General features: G+C 46.7%; 1 protein-coding gene across 4 annotated transcripts in view; it reads left to right on the top strand.

The window, feature by feature from the left end:
• LOC101951390 (Gfo/Idh/MocA-like oxidoreductase domain containing 1) overlaps nucleotides 1–6411 on the top strand; it is a 344332-nt gene that overhangs the window by 155597 nt on the left and 182324 nt on the right. The window lies entirely within an intron of this gene.

Genomic DNA, 6411 nt, shown 5'->3' with positions numbered 1-6411 from the left:
TTTGAGTCCATGCTATGGAGCAAGGGAAACTCTGATAAAAGAAAATGTTCAAGGGAGAACAGCGTGGAAAGAGACATTTCAAAAGGCAGCCATCTAAAGCACAAAGGCCTGATCCTGCAGTGCTAATGCAGACAAATCTTTACAATGGCAATTTGCCTATGTTACGACTGCAGGATCTGTGTCAAAAGGAGGAGGAGGAAGAGAGCACGCTTTCAAGAACATCCTTCATTTGTCCTCTAGTCTAGATAATTCTCTTTGTCTCTGTCCATGGTTTAGCATCACCACACACAAAGCACTGGGATTTCTGATATCGCTTACAATGGGGGAGGGAGTTACAATTATAAGAAAGAGCCTAATAATGTATGTAATAATTGTGTGTTAATGTCCAATATTCAACTGGGAGACCAGAATAGCTACTTTTAGATTGGGGGAAATGCCTTCCGTTCTTTTTTTGTGTTTAAATCAGAGATTTACCTGAGAAACTGGGCTGATGTGTTGAATAAATGCCCATTTTATGTTCTTCTTGGAGAGATTTGTTTGCTCAAATACACTATAGATTTTTACATATATATTATTAATTCCTTAAAGGGAAAAAATACAAACAAGCTGAAGTGGTGACATAAACCAGGGGCCAGATATGCACCTTCCTCTGTAAGTCAGGCAGTTGGGCTTCTAATTTCTCAGTTTGTTCCCACAGAACTCCCCTACGCTATGCCCTGGCAAAAGTTAAAAAGACAAAATTTCAGCCTGGTCTTAGAATTTCCTGGTTTTGTCAGGCTGTGTCCCACCTTTTGTGTTGGTTACACACTCATCTGTTCTCAGGGTGTGTCTCCACTGCAAAATTAGCCTGATATCAGCACCCAGATCTAAGCACCCAGGTTAGCCTGGGTTGGCTATGAGCAGCCACACTGCAAAGCCCTATCTGAGTTACTGTATCCTCTTCACTGGTGCTGCACTCCCCTGTATGTGTCCTGAGGAGATCTGGAGCATATTCCACGGCTCTTTGTGCTGCAGCAAGCTGAGCCATTCTATGATTTTTCCCAGTGAATTGTGGGAGAACTTGCCTGTCCTTCTGGACGCATAAGGGAATTGTGGGAAGGCGCTGGAGGGCTGTCAGCAGCACTCGAGAGATTCAGCCTGTATCCTCATTGCATAGTGGGCCGGTTACCAGCCTAAGTAAAGGAGCACCCGAGCTCTGAACCAGGCTCCTCTCTGTGCCAGGTAGCTTGGGTATAAAGCAGCACCAAACTTGGGTGAGAGGGTTTGGTGCGTGGATGAGAGGGGAATAGGGGCAACACCCAAGTAAGAGCCTAGCCTGACTTTGCAGTGAAGACATGCCCTCAGTGTCATATAAGTAAAGACAATAAGTGCCTGTCCCAGTGGTCCCTGCCTTTGGATTTTATCCCGTGTTCCTTTCCCCTCTCTTCTTTACCCACCCTCCTGCTTCCTCTTTTAAACTTTTTAGACGGGCCCCTTGCACAAACATCCGAGAAACACTTTAAAGCAAGAGAGCTTTTAAAGGGTTTTGTTTTACACTAGTGAAAATGAGAGTGACATGCCTTCAGGCTGCACAGGAAATGTAACCACCCTGGGCAGGAGCTGTACACTTGTGGTTGTTGAGGTCCATTTGCTATTTCGTCACCGCATGAGTCAAGCTTAAAAACCAAGCAGAGCCAGGTTAGAGGACATGACACACAAAGCATGTATTGGGCAAGTCATTAGTCCCTCTGTCTCTGCAAAATACCTCCCCACTTCACAGGGCTGCTGTGAGGCTTAATTCTCTACTATTTTAAAGCACATTGAGAGTCCTCAGCTGGACTGCAACTAGAGCAGAGTAAAGTATGAATATTTTAAACAGTGCGGGTATTAAGAAATGACAGCTAACAATAATTAGCTTCCTGTTCATTTCCAGATGCAATTCAAAGTGTCCATGTTCTTCTCGGAAACATTTTGTGGTTGATGTCCCAGGTGTCTAGATGCTGCCACAGTTCTCTCTGGGGCAATTCCAGCCACCTCCTCCATGGCTGTGTAAGGTCCCTTGCCAGCATAGTTTGGTGGCACTGGGAGGAAAAGAATTTGAGGGGTCAGATATGGGGTTCACACCATGTTTGCTGCACAGTCCCCTGCATGGAATCTGTGTTCTGCACCATGCAGGGGCAGACTGGGGGATGTTTGACATTAGGGCCAGAGAATCCCCCACTGTACAGATCCTCTTGTGCTTGCTCTTGTGAAGGATGTGGGCGAAAGGGGAGCTAAAGCAGACTTAATGGCATGGAGAGAAAGATTTCCCCACCCCCACGCATCAGCCCATTATCCCGCCCAGCTCCTTGGGTTAGGCAGTGGGCTGAGGATTTGGCCTTTAGTGCCCTAAGTACCCAACAGTTGGGATCTATGGGGATGCTTGAGCTTAGAGCTCCAAGAGGTTTCCATGAGGGCTGTGAGCTGGAGATCTCAGTGGAGGGTGCTTGACTCAGTAATTAGCTCTTCCACTTTGCCTGACAGAACCAGGCTGTTGCGCTCTGTGGCACGCTGCAAGGTTGATCCAAGCAAGTGGGTTTAGAAAGGAGGGGTTTAGTTTGGAGGGGCTTGTTTAGCTGGGGTAGGCGATCTTTTCAGTGTCTCTTTAGCATGATGAGGATTTGAATAGTGTATGCATGTGGGGTCCAGAGACTTGCTGACGGGTGCAGCAAGCCAATGGAAAGAATAAATAAAACAGCTTAATGAATAAAATGCAACAGGAATTGAGGCTACAGAAAGTTACATGTTGACTTTGAAACAGGGCTTCATGTGACCGTTGGATGTGTTACATAGTGCTAGTCTGGAGACCACAGAGCAGTCTGGCTCACGGAAAGTTCACTCTTGCTCATGCTTCATAGGAGCACGTGCCTCAGCTTCCTGAACGAAAGCAGTTAGATTACTCACTCGGACTCCAGTCATTCACTAACATGTGAGTAACTTTATATAAGTGCATAAGTGGTTGAAGATCAGAGCCCATGTTTTCTGCAAGCAGCCACTTTCCTGCTTCTTTAGGGTGGAGCGGTGTGGGTCAGGGGGTAGGAGTGTGACAGGCAAACAAAAAGGGAAGACAGGAGAATTAAAATGTCCTTTTTTGAATTCAGTCTGAACAGTGCTTGGGCCAAATTCTGTCCTCTGTTACACCTGGGCAACTTCAAGGGGTCAGCAGTGCCTTGGTAGATTAGGGATACAGTTACAGCAATGCTTGTAAAAATCACAGTGCTGAGACATTAATTTCATTGTTATAGATCCCTATTTATGTGCTGCAGCCAAAAGGGGAAAATACTTATTGTTATTACTGTAGAGCTAGAGTGGGGTGTCATTGTGCGAGCCACGGTACAAACGGATACTAAGAGACAGTCACCGTGCTGAAGAGTTTAGAGTCTAAACAAAGGGTGGGAGAAAAGAAACGCTGTTAGCCCCTTTTTACAGATGGGACACTGCAGCACAAAGAGACTGATTATCACACAGGAAGTCGGTGACCCAGAACTGAACCCAGATCTTCAGTCCAGTGTTTTTACATGTCTGGACAGTACTGGGCAAATTGCCTCAGTGACATTCTGTGCAGGGCCGGCTCCAGGCACCAGCAAACCAAGCAGGTGCTTGGGGCGGCACATTTTCAGGGGCAGCATTTCAGCCAGCCTCTTTTTTTTTTTTTTTTTTTGCGCTTGGGCGGCAAAAGCCTAGAGCCAGCCGTGGGGCGACAGGGTGTGTGTGGGGGGGAGAGCCCAGGGTTGGGGTGGCAGGGGGTGCAGGTGGGGTGGGGGGGAGAGCCCAGGGTTGAGGTGGCAGGGGGTGAGGGTGGAGTGGAGGGGGAGAGCCCAGCGCTGGGGCAGCAGGGGATGCGGGTGGGGGGGAGAGCCCAGGGCTGGGGTGGGGGGCAGCCAAAAGTTTTTTTCATTGGGGCAGCAAAAAACCTAGAACCAGCCCTGATTCTGTGATGGATTGATTAAATCTTCATTACACCATTTTTATTGGGAAAGATGTTAGTTTGCCAGCGACCTTATGTACTGACTTGTAAGACTTATAAAATAGTTTAGTTGACTATGGATCAAAGAGCTACCATCCCAAGCCTCTTTGACTATAGAGAAAATCTAGCAAAACCAAGCTTATTGGCATGCATTTTGCATTCGCTGTGTGACCTGGCCATAACTTTTCTTTCCTCTGTCATCTTGTCCTAAGTCTATAAAATGTTATGACGGTTCCACAGTACTGCACTGGTGTCGTTTTCTGACCATTTATTTCATTTTCTGATTCTAAGGATAGAAATTAGATTTGGTTTTGTTGCCAAAAGCTCATTAATTGGAGGAGATGGCATGTTGGCATTCACGCACTTTGTTTTAGGCTTACAGTATACTCCCGCTTATCCGAATAGCGCAGGGGACCTGGATTTTATTTGGGTAATTGGGAGTTCAGATCATCGAGAGGGCAGGATCCATTCAGCCATTCATCAGTGGGTTGGCTTCCTCTGCAGATGGGGTCTCCTCTTCACAGTCCTGGCCAAGGGTCTCTGCTCTGCCCTGCCAGGACCGCATCCCCACCACCACCACCACTGCACCTTGCAGGGATCTGGTATCATTGGCCCTGTGGCAGCATAGGGAGTCCTCTGCAGCTCTGCTGTCACAACCCTGCTCACTCACTCCTGTGACAGTGGAGCTGCACAATGGTCCCTGAGCTGCTGCCGGAGCCATTCAGCAGCAGGGTGGCCTCTCCTATGGCCAGTGGTGAGGACTCATCCTCTTTCTCCTCCTAACAGTCCTGGCTGGGAGGTCTCTGCTCTATTATCCAAACCTCCTCATTATCCGAACCTCTTCCCTTATCCCCCAGCATGAGATACCTGCCCTCTGTGGTATGGATCACATGCTGGGGGGCAAGGGAAGAGGTTTGGATAATGCGGGGGTTCGGATAACAGGGTTTTGGATAAATGGGAGTATACTGCGTATGAAATGGGTTTTTGAGAGGAGTAACAATGTGGGCTCTGCATTTTCATTATAAACCTTCCATTTCAGAGCTTTACCTCTTGGTTGTAATAATTCAGTCTAGCGCAAGAGTAGATGGTTTTTATTTATTGATATGATTTTTGAATTAGGAAAGTGTAAAGAAAATAACTCATTGTGGGTTTCATGTTATGCACATGAATAGCACAGAAATGGAGGAGGAGCCAGATTTCCAAAGGCATTTCAGCACCTAAAAATGCAGATGGGTACTCCTTATGATTTACAAAAGCGCCTAAGCAGGTTAGGCGCCTAATTCCTATTGACTTTCCTGAGGGCTTTCAAAATTAATTTTGCAGGTAATTTGTTCATTTGGAGCCATTATCAGACACTCATTTTGTGACATCTAATAAAGTGACTCCACAATATAAGATGTCACTGACTGGCCAAAGGGATGACACCACAGAGCTTGGGTATATTGCTATCTACCGACTTACTGCTGCCCTCTAATTTCTTTTAAAATGAAAATACTATGTCAAGAATCCTGAAGAAATTAAAAGCAAGGGACAGTGAACAAAAGTGACTGAAAAGTTGTAAGATACCACATGACTTTGTTACGTTATGTGCCACAGCACACTTCAGAATTTTAAGCATTTAGCATAAAAAGCTACATGGAGAAGTTACACAAGAAAAATGTGTGATCTCAGTTTCTGTGACATCATTTCATTGAAGGGCAGAGTGACAGTCTTGGAGATGGAGCCTGTGGGCACGACCACAAAAAATTACAGTGTGGAGATGAGCAGCGAAACCTGTCTGTCAGTTTACACGTACCCCTCCCTTTCTCTCTCTCTGCAAAATGAGGATGATGATAATACTTAGCACTTGTAGGGTGCTTCTCGTCCATAGATTACAAAGCCTTTTACAAAGGATGGCAAATAGCATTTGCCCATTTTATAGAGATGAAAACTGGGACACAGAGAGGTTGAAAGGCCAGATCAGCATAGAAGAAGGAATTAGGCAGGACACCAAGGGAATGGGCAGGCCCAGACTGCGTGGAGGCAGGGCCAACAGAGAAGAATTGTTGTCCTTCCTTTGGGCTCTGCAAACATTTCTGGCAAAAGGTAATAGCTCCAAACTGTATTGTCTTTTCCTGCTACTTCTCCCCTCTTGGGGAATCAGCCACAGCCAGGCATATCATTGATAGTTTTGTTGAATTTGAGCCATATTTACAGGAAGTGGGATGGGCTTGCTGGAAGCACAGAACGGTCACTGTGGTCCAGAGCCTCCATGTGGACAGCCCCAGTGTCCTGCAGATTCCTTGGGATCCAGGGATTTGTGGGTGAGCCTTACAGACTATGCCGGGGGGCCACCCCACCAATGGAACAATGAGGGAAGTCATCGTCATGGAGATTTCACCCTTGGAGCCACCTCCCAGGGCTAGCAGTGGGGCGATACAACCTGT

The sequence above is a fragment of the Chrysemys picta genome, chromosome 2, assembly GCF_011386835.1.
Source record: "Chrysemys picta bellii isolate R12L10 chromosome 2, ASM1138683v2, whole genome shotgun sequence".
Classification (NCBI taxonomy): Eukaryota; Metazoa; Chordata; order Testudines; family Emydidae; genus Chrysemys; species Chrysemys picta.
This window is presented reverse-complemented; position numbering and strand designations above follow the sequence as displayed.